This window comes from Pongo abelii, chromosome 2, assembly GCF_028885655.2.
Source record: "Pongo abelii isolate AG06213 chromosome 2, NHGRI_mPonAbe1-v2.0_pri, whole genome shotgun sequence".
Classification (NCBI taxonomy): Eukaryota; Metazoa; Chordata; class Mammalia; order Primates; family Hominidae; genus Pongo; species Pongo abelii.
In genome coordinates this window covers 84,788,733-84,811,478 of record NC_085928.1, presented here as the reverse complement: position 1 = coordinate 84,811,478, position 22,746 = coordinate 84,788,733, and the positions used below count along the sequence as shown (strand labels likewise).

Genomic DNA, 22,746 nt, shown 5'->3' with positions numbered 1-22,746 from the left:
AACATTTTGAGATCTCATCTGGTTGTGTTGCCTGCATGCCTGGCAGTTTGGTTTCTGTAGCATTGCTATCATTATGACAATGCTTATGCAACTGTTCAAATATTCCATCCCCCTCTTATTGTATTATAAAAAGCAGTGGAAAATGGAAAATAAAACCCCAGTACTGATACTAAGGATACAAAGCTCTCCCTTACTCCAATTAAGCTAAAGATGAAAATCATTGCAGTTATAAAAAGAATCAACTGTTTGCTTTGCTCAGTTGTCCACTGGACTTAAGCTGGTGAAACTGTTCAACTGCAAATAAAAAGAAAATACTTTTATAAATGTGTGTACAAATATTGGAAATATAGGAAATATGTCTAAGGCACAGCACAATTAGAACATTTTTTTGTTTATTTTGCTCTGTGGGAAAAGACCTATAAAATGTAAGCATATCATTCAACTTTGGGGTGTTTGACTTTCATTTGAAAGTAGGAGAGAACTTAATTTATTAATTTTCTTCATCATTTGCTAGTAATGTAAATATTTTGTTAATATGCCATATCATATATCATATCACATCCTCTCCAAGCCCCGCTTGACAAGTCAATGTGTACTCACATGCAAACACACATAAACTCACTTTTCTATTCTAACATATCAAAGAGTTCAGCATTTACAGAAACGTCCACTTACCTTTAACTAGTAAGTATTCTCTTGCCTTTCTTTTGTTTTTACTGTAATAATCTTCAGATTTTGTTTGCTATGCATAGATGTCATCTTTTTCTTTCATACATTCTTTCTTCCGGATTTCTCATCAAAGCCTGTAATACAGAAGGGAGAAGCTCCTTAATTTCTGTAGGCACAGGGGGAGAAACTATAAATCTCAAGTCAGTGACACTTCTAATTTATTTCTAATTTTCCCCTGGCTGACTACAGTTTAATCACAGTTTTAGAAATTCACCTAATTACATGAGATTTAGAATAGAGTTCTCTCAAAATACAGATGAAATTGAGGCTAATCTCCTTAACAACTAAAGATTTCATACCAATTTGGCTTCTTACAGGATGCATGTCACTGAATACACCGTTTTAGACTTCTACTGTCTCTGTAGGAGGAGATTCTGAAGTGCTCAAAGTTATCTACACTCAGTTGCAAAATCAGGGCTGTCAAAGTGGGAGAGAGAACTCAGTAATACATCCCCTCTGAAGCCATGTTTCAGAGTTACTGAAACCAGAATGGCATTCCTGAATCTTTTTTTAACAGATGTCAGTGTAGCGAGAATGAAACACGTCATGAATACTGATGAAATCTAGCGTGCATATCACGCCATAAGATATCCTCATTTATATGTATTTCTCATTCTCCCTACTACAGAAAAGAAAACAGATTTTCCCCCAGAAGCTCCACCTCAGTCAATAAGCATGCTTCTCCCTTGTCACTTGTGAGGTCACACTGTTTCACACACACCCGAGTGTAAAAACAGGACAAGGAGGAAGGCAGAAGTGGTAGATGTGGTATCCCCTGTTCTGCTATGTGGTAACTGAAACTCTCTGTGGCACCATCCGCTTGGCACCTCCCCACACCACCTGCCCCTCCACTCCCCCTGGATGTGCAAGGCATCTAGGTGCAAGGTGGCACAAGAAGCGGGAAGTCAAGGGGATTTCTTCACAAACACCTTTGCCCTCTCTCTCCTTCCTGATGCCATAGAACAAAGCCATTTTTCTAGCAGGAACTCAATATTCAAGGAGCTTAACTCAAATGAGAGCACAGAAAGGAGAATAGGTTGAGAGTTTCTTACAGGCAATATTTTTTAGTACCCCTTTAGGAGGAAAACATGTTGGGCATGGATAATTATGGTTTGGGTAGTACTAAGATCGGTATGAAGAATTCTCACACCCAGTTATCCTCTTGGTCCTCATGATCTCTCAGTGAAACATTAGGCAAAAAGAGGATACACTAGAGGTGTGTTTTAGACTAAGCCCCCACTTTACAAATAAGATAAATGAGGTACAGAAAGAGAGAGAGAGAAAGCAACTTGTAAAATGTTACACAGGGCAGAGCTGGCACTGGAATGACTCAGTACATTTTCTGCCTTATCACGTCATCTCTCCACATCTTTCTTGTGTCTGCCCGGCGACAAAAGCTCCTTGAGGGATTAAGCCCTGTAAACAATGATATACCAAGCAGTGTCTAATGTCACATGCAAATAACTAGTTAAATCCCTTGCTTCTTTAGTGGATGTTAACAAAGACTACACAGCTGCTGTCAACTTGGATCACAAAGGCAGAAAAAAGAGAAATAAACAGATATCTTCTGGTTGCCTTCAATAGCTACTATTTGTTAAGTGTCCAACATAAGCCATATGCTATGCCAGGCACATCACTTGTATTCTGCTAATGCTTCTAGAAACTCCAAAGCTAATATGGATGCTATTATACTAGGAATATAAGGAAACCAAGTCAGGGAAATAGATACCTTGTCTGAGGTTACACACAACTGGTTAGTTCTCAGATTCCATTCCTGCCGGCAACAAGCAGCACTATAAACCAAAGAAATATGCATCTATTTGAAAACCCCAGAATCCAGGAACAGAAACAAAGTGGACAGTATTTGGAAGGAAACTAAAGAGAGAAACAAAGGAAAACTGAGATAAGAGCATTGTGGGAATCTATTCTACAACTATTAACATGCAGGAGGGATATGTCTTAAGTTCTATGAACACACCAAATATGCAAATATAATTAAAGCACTTGACTCCACCTATAAAATTTGGTACAAGATACTTGTGATATTGGGTATCTGGGAATGAGCAAACAAATGTAAGATCTCAATGAGTTGGGGTAGATGAGTTACAATCACGCACTGTTAGTTTGCTAGGGCTGCCGTAACAAAATACCAAAGACTGCATGGCTTACACAACAAAATGTATGTTCTCACATTTCTGAAGGCTGAAAGTCCAAGATCAAGGTGTCAACAGAGCTGGTGTCCTCTGGGGCCTCTCTCCTTGGCTTGCAGATGGCCACCTTTTTACATGGTCTTTCCTCTGTACCCAAACACCCCTGGTACCTCTTTTGGTGCCCATATTTCTTCTTATAAAGACAGCAGTCACACTGTATTAGGGCCCATCCTCAAGGCCTAATTTTAACTTAATCACCTCTTTAGAGACCCTATCCACATGCACAGTCACATTCTGAGGTACTGTGAATTAGGACTTCACTATATCAATCTAAGGGCTGGCATAATTCAGCCCATAACATTCACCAAGTGACTAGTTCTGGTACCACAGAGATGAAAATCCAGACACCTGAAAAGTAACAACCTGTCATCAACCTTCAGTGTCATTCATGAAAAGCTGAAGCCCTCTAATATTTAAATTCAAGTTCAGGAATCTAAGGGTTTACTATAGATTTTAGGTCAAAAAAAAAAAAAAAAGGAGAGGATGGCCATTTAATAAACCTTGGTCATGATGGTCTAAACCAAGCATCACAAGACTATGCTTGCCAGTTAAATACAGCATGCTGCATATTTTTCTAAATAAAGTTTTATTGGCACACAGCCATGTCTATTCATTTATGTATTGATTGTCTATGGCTGTTAGTGAGCTACAACTGCAGAGTTGAATAGTTGTAACAGAAACTCTCTGGTCCACAGGGCTGAAAATATCCACTATCTGGCCCTTTACAAAGAAAGTTTGCTGGCCCTTTACAGAGAAAGTTTGCCAACTTCTGGTTTAAACTGTGTTAATCAGATTTCTTTACAGTAGGGCTTTTCAAGGTCTTTCCAGTCTTCAAGGGGAAGATACATAGTAAAATTGCATCTTACGTGGGAGGTATTTTCTAAAGTCAGTTCAAAGTGAAAACTGTGTATAGTCAAAATAAACACTGGAAAATCCCTTAGGGAAAGTGCCAACATAGAGCCCACCAACTACATCATCATGAATATAGCCAGTTTTTCCTTCAAAGTTGCGACAGATAAAATTTTCTTCAAGCACTACATAAAAGGCTCTATTTATGGGCCATTTGTATAAAAAGGTGCATATATTTAAATAACAGAATCACTCTCAGCATAAGAGACTTGAGAAAACTGAGACCAATCAAAGGACAGGAGATTCAGTTACCACCTCCTACTCACTTGTTGAATTTGCAAAAGTTATGTATGCACTGGAAATGACCCTACCGCAGTTTGCTTCCTTTCTCAGCTTACTTAACCAGAGAGTTCCCCTCCCTCACTATTCTTATCCCATAGAAACCTCTAATATATGCAACCTCTAATAATAAATCTCTAATAATAAAACCTCTAATAACGCAATCAATATTCTGTGGAGCACACTTTGGGAAATGCTGAAATACTAAAAAATGTAGGTGTTACGGATCAATCAATCAGACAGAAATATATACAATGCTTTCTTAACACTGATAATAAAAAAACCGTAGGCTAAACCACAATGAGATACCATTTCACACCCACTAGGGCAGATATTTGGGGAACGAAAGGAAAATAAGAAGTGTTGGTGAGAATGTGGAAAAACTGGAAATCTAGTGCATTGATGATGGGATTGTAAAATGGTGCAGCCACTATGAAAAGCTGTTTAGTAGTCTCTCAAAAGGTTAAATATAGAATTACCATATGATCCGGCAATTCCATCTCTGGGCAGATACGCAAAAGAATTGAAAGGAGGGCCTTGAACAGATATTTGTACACCAGTGTTCATAGAAACATTATCCACAATTACCAAAGGTAGAAACAATCCAAATGTCCATCAGCAGATTAATGGATAAACAAAATATGGCATATACATACCATGGATTACAATTCTTTTCACCTTAAAAAGGTATGAGATTCTGATATATGTTACAACATAAATGAGTCCTGAAAACATTATACTGAATGAAATAGGCCAGACATGAAAGGACAAATATTGTATGATTCCACTTACGTGGGGTGATTAGTATCTAGAATAGTTGAATAGTAATTACTATCTAGAACAGTTGAATACACAGAGACAGAAAGTAGAGCAGAGTTTACAAGAGACTGGGGGTACTGGGGAATGGGAAGTTATTGTTTAATGGGCATAGAGTTTCAGTTCAGGATGATGAAAAATGTTCTGGAGATGAATGGTGGTAGTGGTTGTTCAACATTGTGAATGCACTTAGACAGAGTCTTACTCTGTCGCCCAGGCTGGAGTGCAGTGGCACAATCATGGCTCACTGCTGTCTCAAACCCCCAGGCTCAAGCGACCCTCCCACCTCAGCCTTCTGAGTAGCTGGGACCACAGGCACGCGCCACCATGCACAGCTTTTTAAAAAAAATTTACAGAGATGAGGTGTCACTATGTTGCCCAGGCTGGTCTGGAACTCCTACGTTCAAGCAATCCTCCTGCATCTGCCTTCCAAAGTGTTGGGTTCACAGGCATGAGCCACTGTGCCTGGCCAATTGTAATTTTTAAATTGTTAAAATGGTAACTTTTATGTTATGTATGTGTGTATATATACATATATAATATAAAATATATACACTAGTGTATATACTAGTATACTATTCATACTATTATATATAACATACACTTATATGTAGTATGTATTATATAATATAATAAATATTAATTTAAATATATAATATGTATTATTATATATCAGTATATTATTTACAATATTTAATAGTATATTATATATACTATATATACCATATAGTATGTATTATATATAATATATATGATAGTATATATTATATACGCTATATAAATATATATACTATGTATACAGAGAAAATTTGTATACATACTATATATACTATAGTATATATTTAGTATATATACTATATAAATATATATAATATATATTATATATATTTACATACATAATATATAATACTATATAAAGTATGTATATATGTTGTATATATGTACTATATAATATATACTATATAATAGTATATATGTACATATATAATATAGTACATATATACTATTATTATATAGTATGTTATTATATATAGTATATATAGTATATATAATATATATACTAATATAATACTATATAAATATATATACTATTATTGTAAATAAAAGTATATATAATACTGTTATACTACTATATTATATATAACTATATATACTACTGTATTATAGTATACTACTATATGATATATGATTACATAATATATTATCTATTATATATAATATAATAGTATATACATATATACTGTTGAGATAGGGTCTTGCCCTGTCACCCAGGCTGGAGTGTAGTGGTGTGATTGTGGCTCACTGCAGCCTCGAACCTCTTGGCTCATGTGATCCTCCCACCTCAGCCTCCTGAGTAGCTGGGACTACACAAGCAGCATTACCACACCTGGGTAGCTTTTAATTTTTTTTGTAGAGACAGGTTCTTGCTTTGTTGCTCAGGCTGTTCTTGAACTCTCGGTTTCAAATGATCCTTGGGCCTTGGCATCCTAAAATGCTGGGATTACAGGCATGAGCCACTGCGTCCAGTCTTGTTATGCATACTTTACCACAATAAAAAAATGTTCAAGACAAAAAAGGATGTAGAAGCAAAATTGTAGGAATGGGGATGGGGCAGACTTAAATTATTTAGACATCACTTGAATGTGTCATTCTGCTAAAAATCTAGCTGTTGACAAATTCCTGGCTTGCTTAGGTGACAATTTCAATACTTGGAAGGCAGAGGATGCTACAAGGGGAAGTGTTCATCCAGGAAAACCTTTTGGGCAATAGATAAATAAAGCAAAAAAGTGGTCACACACTCTTGGAGTTCAAAGCAGTTGAGGGAGGGATGCTGGGGTTCTCGCTTGGCTCCTCTCTGTCCTGTACTGCCTCCCACCACCCAATCTCCATCCTCACCCTTCCACTTACCCCCATTCACTGCATATTCAGCAGCCAAAGTGGGGGTAAAATATGGAAATATACAGAAGAAAATGCAACAAACTCCTATCCATGTGCCCATCACTCAAAACTAACAAATGTTGTTTTTCATATTTTTTCACATCCTGTCTTTACTCTCTTAAGTGATAGAACCACACAGAATTTATCTTTTATGTTAATTTCTCCAGTCCAATTCTTTCTTCATCTTCAGAGGCAACCATTATTCTGAATTTGGTAGATATTTAGTTCATGTGTGTGTTTATGTGTGTGTGTGTGTGCATGTGTCCAAACATATTCTATGATTTTGTAATTTTAAAACTTTTTATAAAGGGTATTATGCTGCCTATTATATTTTACTCAACATGGTTTTTTGAGATCTAGATTATTAACTGTTGCATAGTGCTCTGTCGTATGACTGAATTATAGTTGAATTCTCCATTTGTGGACTGATGGCTATTTGGGTAGTGTCCGATTTTTGTTATAACAAAGGATGCGACAGCACACATCCTCGTGGTTCTCCTTCTGTACACAGGCCTCTCTGTTTAGTTGTGAGAGGTGTTTGGGGCACAACCTACATGACAGTACATGGCAGTACTGTGTGGGTATATGCAGGAATTTCTCCTGGTAAATCTCACCTGGGGTGGTCCAATCCTCCAAGGTATTATTTGGAAATGTGGGAGAATCTTTCGTGAGATGGGGATGGAATGGGGCAGGGGATGCTAAATTTTCTACAGTGCATGAGAGTCCTGAATAACAAAGTCTTGTCCCCCACAAAATACCAAGAGTCCCTCCTTTGAGAAACGCTGCTGATTTCTGTCCCGAAGTAGAATCTTTGTGTGGTAGAATCTGTGTGTTTAGAAGTCTAACTAGGGAATGACAACTTGCTCTCCAAAGTGCCACCTACCACAGCTCAGAGTGCCTGTTTACCTCAATTCTTTGCCAAGTCTCATTGTCAGCCTTTTGAATTTCTGCTATTGTGACGGGCATAAAATGCAGTTCCATTATAATTTTTAAACTTGCATTTCCTGCTTTTATTAGCACTGTGGAAAACCTTTTCATATTTTTACTGCTCATTCATGTCTCCCCCTTGTGGAAGTGCCTGTTAATAAGCTCTCTATTTTTCTATTGGGTAGTTTAAATTTCCCTTTTTGATTGGTGGGAGTTCATTAGAGATTCTGGAAACTTGCTTTTGGTAGTTATCTGGGGTTGCAAATGCTTTCTACCAGTTTGTTTCTTGTCTTTTTATTTTATGGTGCTATGTTATGCAGAAGTTATACATTTTGATATAGTGAAATTCATCCAAACTTGAGTGTGACTTTTGAGTCTCTAGTTTATAAAATCTACTTTATTCTAAGATTCCTTTTTCCCCATCTAAAGGTTTTACATTTTTATTTCTTAGATTTAAGTTTTTAATCCATCTCACAATTTATTCTTGTACAAAGTGTGATGTAAGAATCTGATTTTTTCTTCTTACAGGCTATCAGTTGTAACAATACCATTTACTTTTGATACTGTGTTTTCCTCTGTAACTTCTAAAGCATCCTATATCATATAGAAAGAACCATATTTGTTTAGTTCATCATTGGGCTCTCTTTTCTGTCCTATTGATCTATTTTTCAATTACCCTTCACCAATAATACTGTCTATGGCTTTATAATAAATTTTGATAGAGGAACTCCTAATCTTTTATTCTTTCACAAAACTCCCTTAATAAATTCTTGAATGTGGCTGGGCATGGTGGCTCATGCCTGTAATCCCAGCACTTTGGGAAGCCGAGGCAGGTGGATCACTTGAAGCCAGGCCAACTTGAGATCACTTGAGATCATTTGATCTCAACTCAGGATCACTTGAGATTAGCCTGGCCAACGTGGTGAAAACCCATCTCTACTAAAAAAAATACAAAAATTAGCCAGGTGTGGTGATGCACCCCTGTAATCCCAGCTACTTTGAGGGGCTAAGGCACGAGAATCACTTGAACCTGGGAGGCAGAGGTTGCATTGAGGCAAGATCATGCCATTGCACTCCAGCCTGGGCAACAGAGCGAGAGACTCTGTCAAAAAAAAAAAAAAAATTTTGAATACTTACATTTGCATTCATATTTCAGAATGCTGGGGATTTTGCTTAGAACTACAATGAATTTATAAATACTTATAAATACTCAACATTTCATGATATTGATCTTCCTTTCCACGTATATGGTGTATCTTGTCATTTCTTTAGTTCTTTTAAAAATAATTTACAATAACCTTTTTTTCCTGAAGCAGATGTATATTTTCTTAAAACGTACTCTGAGTTTCTGAGTGGTTTTGAGCTCTGGAGTGACTTTTCTGAAACCCAAATCTGAAGATAGCAAATCATCCCTCCCTGAATGTAGCTCCCCTGAGGCTTTCTGTTACACTTAGAATGAAATTTGAACTCCATACTGGAGCATGATTATAGGACATGGTTTCCTATCTTCCTCCTGGACTTATATTGTATGTTCTGTTAGTCATTAAGCTTTAGCCACGGTGGTTTTCTTTACTTTTTTTTCTAAGGTTAGTCAAGTGAGGCAGTGAGAGTGGAGTGGTTTTCTTTATGTACTCAAACATACCAAGCTAATTTTATTTTGGGACCCTTGTCCTTGAGGCTGTGTTTTTTCTGGAATCTTGTTCCCCAGCTAGGCATATGGCTAGTTTCTTCCTGCTGTTTGGGCTTCGGTTCAGACGTCTTCTCTCAGAGAAACCATCCCTGCCCACCAGAGAGTAGCCCTCCAACCATCCATAATGACATAGCTTCTTTATTTCTTCACAGCACTTGCCACTATTTGAATTTATCTTCTTTGAACTCTTTATTGGTGTATTATTCCCCACGATAGACTATAAGCTCCACATGACTGAGGACCTTGCTGCCTTGTTCTTTTCTGTGTCCCCAGAACCTACAACAATTCCTGGCACATGGCAGCTGTTCAGTGAATATGAGCTGAATGGATAACTGGGTGGAAAAATGAACTCACGTGGATCTCCCCTAATGCCCCTAGTTGCTCCTCCTGTGTCCTCTTCCATCAACAAAGGGGTATTTCCTTTCTCCCACTGGCCACGCATATATTAGCAGTAAATAATGACGTAAGACATTTCTAGTCTCTTGAACAAATAGTTTAACTGCAGAAATACTTATAAAAGGGATTCCAAACATATTTATGTTCTGCATTCCAGGTTTCCAAGTGGCTTAGAACAGTGAAAGTGCCACTGTCTATTTGGCCCATTTCTACTCCTAAGAGATAGCTATTAAGTTTATTTGCATAAATCCAGAAACTGTTTATCCATTTACAAATCTCCAGCTATCTAATCTATCTCAGATTACACAATTTGAATGATTCAACAAAGAAGTTTCTTTTTTTTTTTTTTGAGATGGGGTCTCACTCTGTCACTCAGGCTGTGATGCAATCATAGCTTGCAGCCTTGAACTCCTATACTCAAGCAGTCCTCCTAACTCAGCCCCCTGAGTAGCTGGAATCACAAGTGCACACCATCATGCTCGGTTAATTTGTAAATTTTCTTTAGAGATGGGCTCTCACTGTATTGTCCAGGCTGGTCTCAAACTCCTGGCCTCAAGTGAACCTCCTGCTTCAGCCTCCCAAAGTGCTGGGATTACAGGCATGAGCCACTATGCCCTGCCAATAAGTTTTATTCTATTGAAAAATTGTTATTTTTAAGTGAATCTGAGTTTGTTAAGAAGGCAGATTGTCAATCCCACTTCTAGAGGTTCTGATTCCACAAACCAGGGGTGGGGCCTTCATTTACAACAAGCACTCTAGATCATTCTAACATAGGTAGTCCAAAAACCATTTACGAGAAATACTCATAAATGAGTATTTATGAGTATTAAATACTAGGTTAAGGCAATTTAACGCCATCCTTATTTAAGATGATGCAGCCTCCCAAACACTAGGGGGCAGATGGAGCCACACGTGCACCCACTGATGTGCTATGTCATGTCCTCTTTGCCCAAGAAGAGAGCATTGCGGGTCCATGTGCCTCCACTGAAGCCCTGACAACCAGACCTGCTTATGAAGCCACATAAACATTATCAGGGAAACAGCTCAAACAGGCAGTGAGGAAATGGGTTCTAGACTCTGAGTGGCTTTGGGCCAGTTTCTTCATATGCACAATGAGAAAGTGAGCCAGTGTGATGTTGTGATAGAATAAGAAATCTCTATTTATTCTTCCCCAGTTCCTGGCAAAGAGCTTCTGAAATTCTTGTAACTTCTGGAGTGATTGGGGTGAGAGAAGGATCTTTTGTTACTCATAATAAGCCCCTTTCAACCACATCTGAGTTTATGTTAAAGAGATGGCTGGGGGATTCCAGCCCCAGACAGCTTCAGGGTGGGGGCTGGTTGCCAGAGGAACCAACCATGTGATTATAGGGTTGGAACTTTCAGTCCCACCCCCTGACCTCCAGGGAGGGGAGAGGGGCTGGAGGTTGAGTTCAATCACCAGTGGCCACAATTTACTCAATCATGCCTAACTAATGGAACCTCCATAAAAACCCTGAACAATGGGGTTTGGAGAGCCTCCTGGTGAATGCATTCACTTTTTGGGAGAGCAGCACATCCCAAACTCCACTGGCACGGAAACTCCTGCTTTTTGGACCCCTCTGGACTTTATATATACATCTCCATCTGGCTGTTTGCCTGCATCCTTTATAATATCTTTTCTAATGAACTGGTAAGTGAAGTGTTTCTCTGAGTTCTATGAGCTATTATAGCTAATTGTCAAACCTGAGCAGGAGGTCATAGGAACCCCTAATTTGTAGTTAAGTCGGTCAAAAGTGCAGAGGGCCCGGGACTTGCAATTGGCATCTGAAATGGGGGTAGTCTTATGGGACTGAGCCATTAACCTGTGAGGCCAAAACCACCTTTGCAAAATTATGACAGTAAGAGAAATCTGACACAGCCAACTCCATCTTGCTTCCAGCAACACACACTTGCTGTCCTCACTCATTCCTGGGTGTAGGCCAAGCTATCTTTCAAAGGAATTTGGTTTATAGTTTAAGCTTAAAGCAAGAATGATAATAGCCCTTCTGCAAACTAAACTGCCTTTGTAAAACTAATGAAAAGCCACAAGGTTAGGATTACAAGAGGGCCTGAATTCTGCTAAGATGTAGGCACAGTTAAAACAATAACCAGCCATTGTTCTGGAGCTCACAAGATCTGTAACTTCCCCAATAACTCCTGTAGATACATCACTATTGTAGAACCCAAGATTGGTCTTTTGAGATGTTTTTCAGACTTTTGCATTTTGATGACTAACTTCACCCATACCAGGCACTCGGCTGGACCTGTGGCCCCCATCCAGAGGCTGACAGCACACGAGGACCATTTTCCACACCCCTCTGATTACATCTCCCAACCAATCAGCATTCCCCATTCCCTAGCCCCCTGCCCACCAAACTATCCTTGAAAAACCCTAGCCTCTTTGGGGAGACTGATTTGAGTAACAGCCCCAATCCTTCTGCTTGGCCAGCCTTGCATTAATTAAACTCTTTGTTTATTGCAATAATGCTGTCTCAGTGAATTGGGTTTATCTGTGCAGCAGGCAAGAAGAACCCATTTGGGTGATTACAGTGTCTGATGCTAATTTCAGGTAGATTTTGTGAAATCGAAATTGAACTGAATTGAATTGAGGACATCCAGTTGGTGTATGAAGAGTTGGAGAACTGATTGCTTAGTGTGGAAAACCCACACATTTGGTATCAGAAGTGTTGTGATTATTGAAATAAAGTTGTTTTTTTCTTTCAACCACATAGTTATAAAAGTGCATTCCAGCTCTATCATTTTATGGGAGACTTCAACATCTCATGGATTTCTGTGTGATTAGGTTACGCCTGACTCTCACCCCATACCTTCCATATTTTCTAGGAGGAACTTATGTTTGTAATGGAAAACAAAATAACCAAAACATTTTAAAAGATAACATTTCCCATTATTACTCAAACAGGATTTTCACAAGCTAAGATGATTGCTTCTGTTTCAGTGCTATATTCACTACTCATCTCCATGAACATAAACAACAAAATCTCTACACACACTTATCCACCAGATTGTTTTAAACAATTTTCAAACTTGTTTTAATAGGCAAAACGGGCTCTGTAATGCTAAACTAGATGTAAATAGCCCAAGGATCCAATTTCAGCCAAAATCTCATACCACATGGAGAAAATAAGCAATTCTTAAATATTTAATAATACCCTGTAATTTTTTAGACTCCTGGGCTCCAAAATTTCTGACAAAGTAATTCCTATGCCACAATTAACAAAAATAGGCAACCTTCCAAAAAGTCTCGCAAAGCAAAAGTAAACTCCTCCGAACACTCCCGCTGTGGTGAGAGTGATGCATACAAGTGACATACCTGTCAGAAACGACAGCAGCCAGGAAGGGTTTGGAGCTTGCCCTGAACTGGTGTCTGCTGAAAAGGCTCATAAAAAGAAGGTTGTGATTAGAAGATCATGACATTTCCAGCACCCACTTATTAGCACGTCTGGAGAATCACAGAAGGGGGACGATGCAGTCTTTATAACCAGAGTTCACGTCACAGGATATTTACAAATACTGCTATTCCAGTCTTTGGAGCAATTCGGTCTCTGCTCTAACAGCAGACAAAGGATGCAGACACCCTAGCCAATCACTCCAGGTGGCCTTCTAAGAAAGATTCCTGCCAACCCTTGGTTGCTCAGGCCATAAACCTGTATATTCTTCCTCCCCATCATCCCACTTCTCATTCATCAAACCCCCTGCTTAAAACTCCTCAGTGACTTCTGATTTTACATAGACTAACACAAACTCCAGCTCCTATGTGGATTCCTATCTACCTCTGAAATCTCATTTCATGCCAGTCTTCCCTTCACTCTCAATACACCCCACATTGGCCTCCTTTTCCCACCTTACTGGGTCAAGTCCATTCTCACTGAAGGGACTTGGCACTTGCTGTGTCACTGCTTGGATCGTTATTTCTCTAGATCTTCACATAGCTGGCTCCATCTCGTAATTCTAATTCAACTCACATGACCTTCCCAGATCACTATATCCTAAATAGTATTAAGCTACGTTTGTGTTATTCTCTAATGCTGTTTATTTTCTGTCTGGTCCTGAAATTACACTGTTCACTTGCTTGCTGGTTTTCTTGTCCCACTAGAATTTCACCTCCAAGGGGAGGGAGATATTGCTTTGTCCTGTTCACTGCTACATCCTCGTAGCCTGGGACAATGCACATAGTAGATACTCAGTGACTATTTGTCAAATGAATGTATGTGTTGATTTATTTATTTATTTATTTATTTATTTATTTATTTATTTATTTTCTGAGATGGAGTCTCGCTTTGTCACCCAGGCTGGAGTGCAGTGGCGTGATCTTGGCTCACTATAACCTCTGCCTCCCGGGATCAAGTGATTCTCCTGCCTCAGCCTCCTGAGTAGCTGGGATTACAGGCATGTACCACCACGCCTGGCTAATTTTTGTATTTTTAGTAAAGACGAGGTTTCATCATGTTGGTTAAGCTGGTCTCGAACTCCTGACTTAATGATCTGCCCACTTCTGCCTCGTAAAGTGCCGGGATTGCAGGCGTGAGCCACTGTGCCTGGCCTACAAATTTTTTTATTTTTTTTTCTTGAGATAGAGTCTCAATCTGTCGTCCTGGCTGGAGTGCAGTGGTGCGATCTCAGCTCACTGCAACCTCTGCCTCCCTGGTTCAACTGATTCTCCTGCCTCAGCCTTCCTAGTAGCTGAGAATAAAGGCACACACCACCACACCTGGCTAATTTTCTCATTTTTAGTAAAGATGAGGTTTCCTTATGTTGGCCAGGCCAGTCTCGAACTCACCTCAGGTGATCAGCCCGCCTTGGCCTCCTAAAGTGCTGAGATTACAGGCGTGAGTCACCCGCGCCAGGCCATGTGTTATTTTAGATTAAGTTAGAACCCAATTTTCAGTGTTCTCCCTCTACTCAGAGTTAAAACTCAATTTGTTGCTTGGAAGACAAGTTAATTTGCAGAAGACACATATCTCACTCTCTATGAATATCCTCATTGTCACCCCACAACTAGTTTAGAATCTCTGACATGGAGCGCATTCCTCTGAAAACATAAGACCCTTTGGAGACATCAGTCAAATGAAATTTAAGCCTCATTGACAAGCTAAGATGACTCTTAACAGTGCTTCTTGAGGGAATGATTGTGTAGGTAGTGACTGCTGGAAGTGAAGGGCTCAGAGTCTGAGTGGGTTGATCCACATGTCACACAGATTGAAGCAGGTAGAGTTTTTTTAATGCTAGGGAAATTTTGCTGAGATACTCTGTGTTCTAGCCAGGCATTCAGTATAGGGGTGGTTCATTTGGGGCTCAAATAAGAGGATCAACTAACTGAAGCTTTAAATGGGTGTCAAATGAAGGTAATTCCACTCTGACTTGCACAGTGAGCTACAGAGTGGTAGTGACAGCCAATTTTCTTTTTTTTTCCCCATTTTTTATATTATTATTATACTTTAAGTTTTAGGGTACATGTGCACAATGTGCAGGTTAGTTACATATGTATACATGTGCCATGCTGGTGTGCTGCACCCATTAACTCGCCATTTAGCATTAGGTATATCTCCTAATGCTATCCCTCCCCCCTCCCCCCACCCCACAACAGTCCCCAGAGTGTGATGTTCCCCTTCCTGTGTCCATGTGTTCTCGTTGTTCAATTCCCATCTATGAGTGAGAACATGCGGTGTTTGGTTTTTTGTCCTTGCGATAGTTTACTGAGAATGATGATTTCCAATTTCATCCATGTCCCTACAAAGGACATAAACTCATCATTTTTTTATGGCTGCAGCCAATTTTCTAAACAGCATCATAATTTATAAATCTCTTTTACATACTCATCATCTCTTTTGTTTCTTAGGGAAAATCTGTGAGGCTGGCCAAATGTAGTTATTGTACCTATTTCATACATGTGAAGATGAGACTCAAGATCCCATAATGAGTAAATAACCAGAACCTTGATTTGGAATCAAGATCTTATAAGATCATCTTCTAGACATACTAATGTACCAGTAAGAGAGATATTGAAGAAGGTATTTAAAAAATCAACTTTTTTGAGGTATAACATATATACACAATAAAATATTCCCATTTTAAGTGTGGAGTTAAACAGATTTTGACAAATATATACACTCCTTACCCACCACCACAATCAAGATATGGAATATTTCTCTTTTTTTGAATAAATTCAGGAGATACATGGGATATTTTGTTACAGGTATATAATGTGTAGTGATCAAGTCAGGGTATTTAGAAGATAACAAAACATTTTTCTCTCCGAAGAAGTTCCTCTATATCCCTTTGTGCTCATTTCTCTCTCTTACTTTCTGCCCTTCCCTTAGGAAACCACTGATCTGCTCTCTGACATTACGTATTACTTTTTCTAGAATTTCACATGAATAGAATCACATAGTCTGAATTTTTTTGTGTCTCTGGCTCCTTTTGGTTTGCATGATGTTTTTGAGATTCATCCATGTTATGGCACATATTAGTAGTTTGTTCTTTTTTATTGTTTCATTTTATAGTATTCTATTGTATGGCTATATCACAATTTGTTTATCCATTCACCTTCTGATGGACATTTGGATTCTTTCCTGTTTGGGTTATCATAAATGCCACTCTCATGGACATTCCAATACAAATCTTTTTTTTTTCATTTTTTGAGACAGAGTCTCACTCTATTGCCCAGGCTGGAGTGCAGTGTTGTGATCTCGGATCACTGCAACCTCCACTTCCTGAGTTCAAGGGATTCTCGTGGCTCAGCCTCCCAAGTAGCTGAGATTACAGGCGTGTGCCACCACACCTGGCTAATTTTTGTATTTTTAGTAGAGACGATGTTTCACCATGTTAGCCAGGCTGGTCTCGAACTCCTGACCTCAGGTGATCCACCTGCCTCGGCCTCCCAAAGTGCTGGGATTACAGGAGTGAGACACTGCACCTGGCCCCAGTACAAATCTTTTATGGGCTTATATTTTCATTGCTTTTCAGTAAATACTTTGGAGTGGAATTGTGAGATCCTATGATCAGGGAATTTTTAATTTTATAAAAAACTGAGACCTATGGTCTAAAGTGGTTTTACCATTTTATATTTACACCAGCAGTGTATGGGAATTCCAGTTGCTCCATATCCTCGCTGATACTTGGCATTGTTAGTCTTTAAATTTTAGCCATTTTAATAGCTATGAAGTAGTTGGCATCTCACTGTGCTTGAGTTTGCACTTCCTAGATGACTAATAATGTTGAGAATCATTTTTGGGGGCTTATTGCTCATTTGTATAACTTCTGCAAAGGGCAATTTGAGAGACAAGAGATACAAATAATTTTGTGTCTCACGTACAAGAATTTGCTTTATTGTAGAAACAATTTTGAAAAAATGCAACCTGAAAAAATTATAAAATATTCAGACTATAAAGAATAAAAAAAACTATAATATGGTTAAAATGTCCACATTTCTATTTTTTCTTTAGTGTATATTCCTTGAGTTTTTTTAGTATACATTCATGTAATGCTCTAACAAACTAGGGAGGCTGAATTTTCAGGTAGAAGCTAGCAAAGAAGGAAAAGACTTTGCTCTCTTTATTTCCATTCCCTAGACTTCATTTTATAGACGATGGGCTCAATTATTCACAGCATCTTTTTATATCTAGCCTCGTAAAACTGTAAGGTGAATCATTACAAAATTAATATTCAACAGGCTTTATATAACTCTGCTTAATTCAATGCATAACTCAGATTTTTATCACCCCAAGGCCTCTCAAGATCTATAGATGCAACCAACTTAATAAGATACCATGTATTTTAACTCTAACATTACCTCAATGACCTCCATACTGCACAACCACTAAGTTTAGATTAGATAACCCAATAGACATCTATGACAGAAATGAACTGTATTTAAAAGGTCAAGTTCTGCATGAAGACTTGCATGATGACACAAAGATTGTGTTCTAACACATTTGTTTTGAGAACCTTACAGTTTTTATTTTAAAAAGGAGCTTATTTTGCTTCCAGAGCACTAAGCTACAAGTATTTTATGCCACATAACCCAAAAAAGTTGACTCTTAAATAATCATCATTTGCCAGGAGGTGAAAAAGCGGATGAATGCATCTAGATATTATCTCCTAGCCCCCATTCAAATAAATGTATTTAGCTTCCATCCTAAAAGGAATCTTACAGATCGTCCAGTCCTATGATCACATTTTCTGGACAAGGAGACCAAGGCCCAGACAAGTGAAATTATCAGCCTGAGGTCAGACAACCAGCTAAAAAGACTGAGTGTGAAATCCAGGTCTTCTGAATCAGATTCTAAATTCTTAGTCTTGTGATTTTTTTTTCCCTAAGGCTTTTGTTTTGTTTTGCTTTCAATGGTTATACAGGTTCAATGCAGAAATTTTGGAAAACCCAGAAAAGGATTATAAATCATGCTGCTATAAAGACACATGCACACGTATGTTTATTGCGGCACTATTCACAATAGCAAAGACTTAGAACCAACCCAAATGTCCAACAACAATAGACTGGATTAAGAAAATGAGGCACATGTACACCATGGAATACTATGCAGCCATAAAAAATGAAGAGTTCATGTCCTTTGTAGGGACATGGATGAAACTGGAAACCATTATTCTCAGCAAACTATCGCAACGACAAAAAACCAAACACCGCATGTTCTCACTCATAGGTGGGAATTGAACAATGAGAACACATGGACACAGGAAGGGGAACATCACACTCTGGGGACTGTTGTGGGGTGGGGGGATGGGGGAGGGATAGCATTAGGAGATATACCTAATGCTAAATGATGAGTTAATGGGTACAGCACACCAACATGGCACATGTATACATATGTAACTAACCTGCACATTGTGCACATGTACCCTAAAACTTAAAGTATAATAATAATAAAATAAAATAAAATAAAATAAAATAAAAAGAAAACCCAGAAAAGCACAAAGAAAAACTGTTAGACCAATTTTTAACAATTTAAAATTGTTAATCTCCATACTTTAAGATAATCACTCAAACTTTTAGTAGGGCACTATGATATAGAAACTAAGAGGGCTGCTTCTGGAGTCATACATTTGGCTTCTTATCCTGACTCCTATGCTTGACAAGCTTGTGGGCATGGAAGTTACTTTACCTTCCTCAGCCTCAGTTTCCCTGCCAGTAAAATGGGGAGAACAAGGTTCCTCAGCCTCAGTTTCCCTGCCAGTAAAATGGGGAGAACAAGGTTCCTCAGCCTCAGTTTCCCTGCCAGTAAAATGGGGAGAACGAGGTCACTGATTTCTCAAGGTTGTGAGAATGAAGTGAGATGAAATTTGTAAAGCATCTCATACAATGCCTGCAGACAATAATCATTAGCCATCATGATTATCTACTTTCAGACATTTATTTATGTTCACATTTTTATGCTTTAAAAAAGTAAACCAGTTCAGGCCAAATGTCGTGGCTCATGCCGGTAATCCCAGCACTTTGGGAGGCCCAGGCAGGAGGATCACTTGAGCTCAGGAATTAGAGATCAGCCTGAAAAGAATTAGCCAGGCATCATGGCATGGGCCTGTAGTTTAGGCTACTTGGGAGACTGAGGTAGGAGGATCGCTTGAGCCCAGGTGCATTCCAGCCTGGGTGACAAAGTGAGATGCTGTCTCAAAAAAACAAAATAGGCTGGGGGTGATGGCTCACACCGCTAATCCCAGCACTTTGGGAGGCCAAGGCAGGCAGATCACCTGAGGTCAGGAGTTCAAGATGAGCCTGTCCAACATGGGGAAACCCCGTCTCTACTGAAAATACAAAAAATTAGCTGGGCATGGTTGTACATGCCTATAATCCCAGTTACTCGGGAGGCTGAGGCAGGAGAATCACTTGAACCCAGGAGGCGGAGGTTGCAGTGAGCCAAGATTGTGCCATTGCACTCCAGCTTGGGCAACAAGAGTGAAACTCCACCTCCAAAACAACAACAACAACAACAAAACCCCAACAACAAAACAACAACAACAAAAAACGTAAGCCAGTTCTGTGGTCTTTTTCCATCTGATGGTACATTTGCCATGAAAAGTCATTTTCTGATGGCCTTCCCACTAAACTAAACTTTCCCAGAAAAGTCCAAATTTAAACAGTGATCTGAAGGGCCACACACTGGGGCTCTGACTAATAAGAAGAAATTCCCACAATCCAGCTAATACCTCGAGTTTTAGATTACGTACAAGGCTGCGGCCATATCCTAATGATGACTTCTAGCAGAGCTTCAGAAAGAATGTGGCTCCCTCCCTCCACTCAGAGCCTCTGCCTTCTCAGTGCTTCCAGGAACCAGCAGGGCCCCAGGGACCTTTCCACATCAGGGTAATATCAGAGGATGATGTGTGATTTCATCATAGCCAGGGTGGTGATTTCCAAGTAAAGTAGGGATGGTTTTTGAGAATAAAAACTGTCCTGCTGTGATCTCTTTTCTTCCGATCCTGCACCAAAACAAACAAACAAACAATAAACCACTACCCACATTTGTGAGACTCCAGAAAGAACTGTTGGCCTGGCAATGATCAGTGACTGATGGATGATAGCTGTAGGAAGTGCTGTGATAAGGTTTATGAAGCTGTAGCCTGGATCAATGGAAGAATATATTGTGATTGATCAGCAATGTCTGCAGTGGAAGGTGGCAACAGCAGGGTGGTACACAGGCCATGGTGCTGTCCTCCCTGGTCTATTTTAATGTCTTCTCTTTATAGGTATGAAAACTAAGGTTTACAACAATGAGGTATCATGGCTTATCCATCCACAAGTGCAGAGACAGAACATGGCAAAGCTGAGACTAGCAACCATTCCTTATGGTTTGTAGCTCAGCAATCCTCTCTCCATGCCAGGCTGCCTTTCTTCTCTGGTGGGTGAGATGGTTTACTTCTTCTAGCCACCTAGTGGCTATAACCACTAGGTGGTCCTGGCATGTTACAACCTATTCAGATCACTTCCATAATGAAAAAATTACGCCAAGATAATTTAAAAAAACACCAGTCCCAGCTTTGTACTAAGGCCCTGGCAACAGCCAGCACACAGCTGTTACGAGGATGCATATTCTCTTTTGACAAAAGACAGGTGGCTGGTTGTGTCATGTTGGTCTGAGATAACATAATGTGCAGAAAGAGAGACAAGCAGGGAAGGAGAGATTTCTTTCCCAGACTCTCACATAAATGGATTTCTTCTTTGCATAATGGAGCTCTAAATAAATAAAATACAAAACAAATGTTTACAATATTGTTGAGACACTGAGTTGTTGAGAGATGGCTGTAGAGTTTTATTCTAATTTGTATCCTCTCCAGGAAAATGGAATTCAACACGAACTTTGTAATGGTAGGAGGAAGAAGACATCGACATCATCATTTATTCCTTCATATGTTCACCAGATTATTTACTAAGTGCCAGGCATGTGCAAAGCACTAGGGATGCAACAGTGATCGGAAGAGAAATAGTTTCTGTCCTCACATGAAGTCTACTGGGAAAGCTGGACTATTAACAAGCATTGTAATAAGTGTGTATATACAAAGAAGAAGACAGTATTGAGGAAGCAACCGGGCAGAGGTGAAGGATCAACAGGATTGGCATGCTTAAGTAGAAAGGGCATGTGATTTGGAGCTGGACAAAAGTGAAATCTTTTCTTGCCACTTACCGAGTGGGTGACCTTGAGCAAGTCTTTTAGACTTTCTACCCCAATTTCCTTATCAGTGAAACAAAGCTAATAATTTCTACCCTGTCAGGATTATGCTACATATTGAGTTAAAGTTTATTAAGTTCCCAGGGAAGCCTGGCACAGAGTATGAGTTCAACACGTATCTGTCAAGTGAATGAAAGAATCATTATCAAATACACATTGGATCTCTAATAGAAAAAGGGACACTTGGGCAGAGACTGATGAAACAGAGAGAAACTAGACATTAGTCTTGTCTTATACCTGTTTAGAGACTGAGAATATATAGCAAATAGCAAATTCATAAAGAAGCACATTTCATGTGGCTAGGTCAGGGAGTACTCTGCAACAGAACTGTCTAACAGAAACATAACATGGGTCACAAATGACAGGCACATGTATAATTTTCAGATTTCTGCAGCCACATTAATAAAAGTAAAAAAGAAAAATAGAATAAGTTTAGTAATATATTTAACCCAACATAGCCAAAACATTATTATTTTACATATAGCTAATGTAAGTTTATTGATACAATATTTTGCATTCTATTTTTTGTACTAAGCCTTCAAAATCCAGTGTGTGCTTTATATTTACACTACATCTCAATTTGGCCTTGCCATGTTTCAGATGCTCAGTTGCCATGTGTGTCTAATGGCTTCCATACTGCACAACACAATTCCAGAAGTGTGGGGATGGGAGAGTTTATTGAAGACACAGGCAGTCAGGTGGGCTTAGGGAAGAGACGAAGAAATGGGCTTGAGTAGATGGCCATTAAAAGACCTGATTTGGTGTTTTTAAAAGCTGTATCTATGTACAGTGCCTTGTGTTGCAGCACCTTATAGAAGCCTCCTTCATCTGGCTGGCTCTGTGTCAGGGACCTTCTGAATCTACTCCTGGTGCAGGGGTCATATTCTTGCATTTGGTCCTTACTCTCTAATGGCATCTTCAGACTCTCAGATTGTCCTTTGCTTCCTGGTACCCTCTGACTTGGCACCGTGCATAGCGCCAGGCACCTGGGAAGCACATGTATGTAAAAACAGATTCCTTGGCTGCATAATATAGCTCTAAACAAATAAAATACAAAGTGATTCCTGGAGCTAGCCAAACTCTGGCCCTCAAGGCTGCTAGGACTATCAGAGTTGTCCTCTAGCCTAGGGAG

The 22,746-nt window shown here is 39.2% G+C and overlaps 1 protein-coding gene across 3 annotated transcripts in view; it reads right to left on the bottom strand.

Moving 5' to 3' along the window:
* The window catches only part of FRMD4B (FERM domain containing 4B), a 370,979-nt gene that overhangs the window by 264,122 nt on the left and 84,111 nt on the right, over positions 1–22,746 (bottom strand). Inside the window, exons 3-4 of one of the 3 annotated variants that reach the window (XM_054551891.2) lie at positions 20,116–20,367; positions 676–803 (exon numbers count right to left, since the gene is read on the bottom strand). The gene's annotated coding sequence lies outside the window, so the exon portion shown is untranslated. Of the gene's footprint in view, positions 1–675; positions 804–20,115; positions 20,552–22,746 lie in introns of those variants that run through there. The other 2 variants (XM_054551890.2, XM_054551889.2) reach the window with 2 other exon arrangements.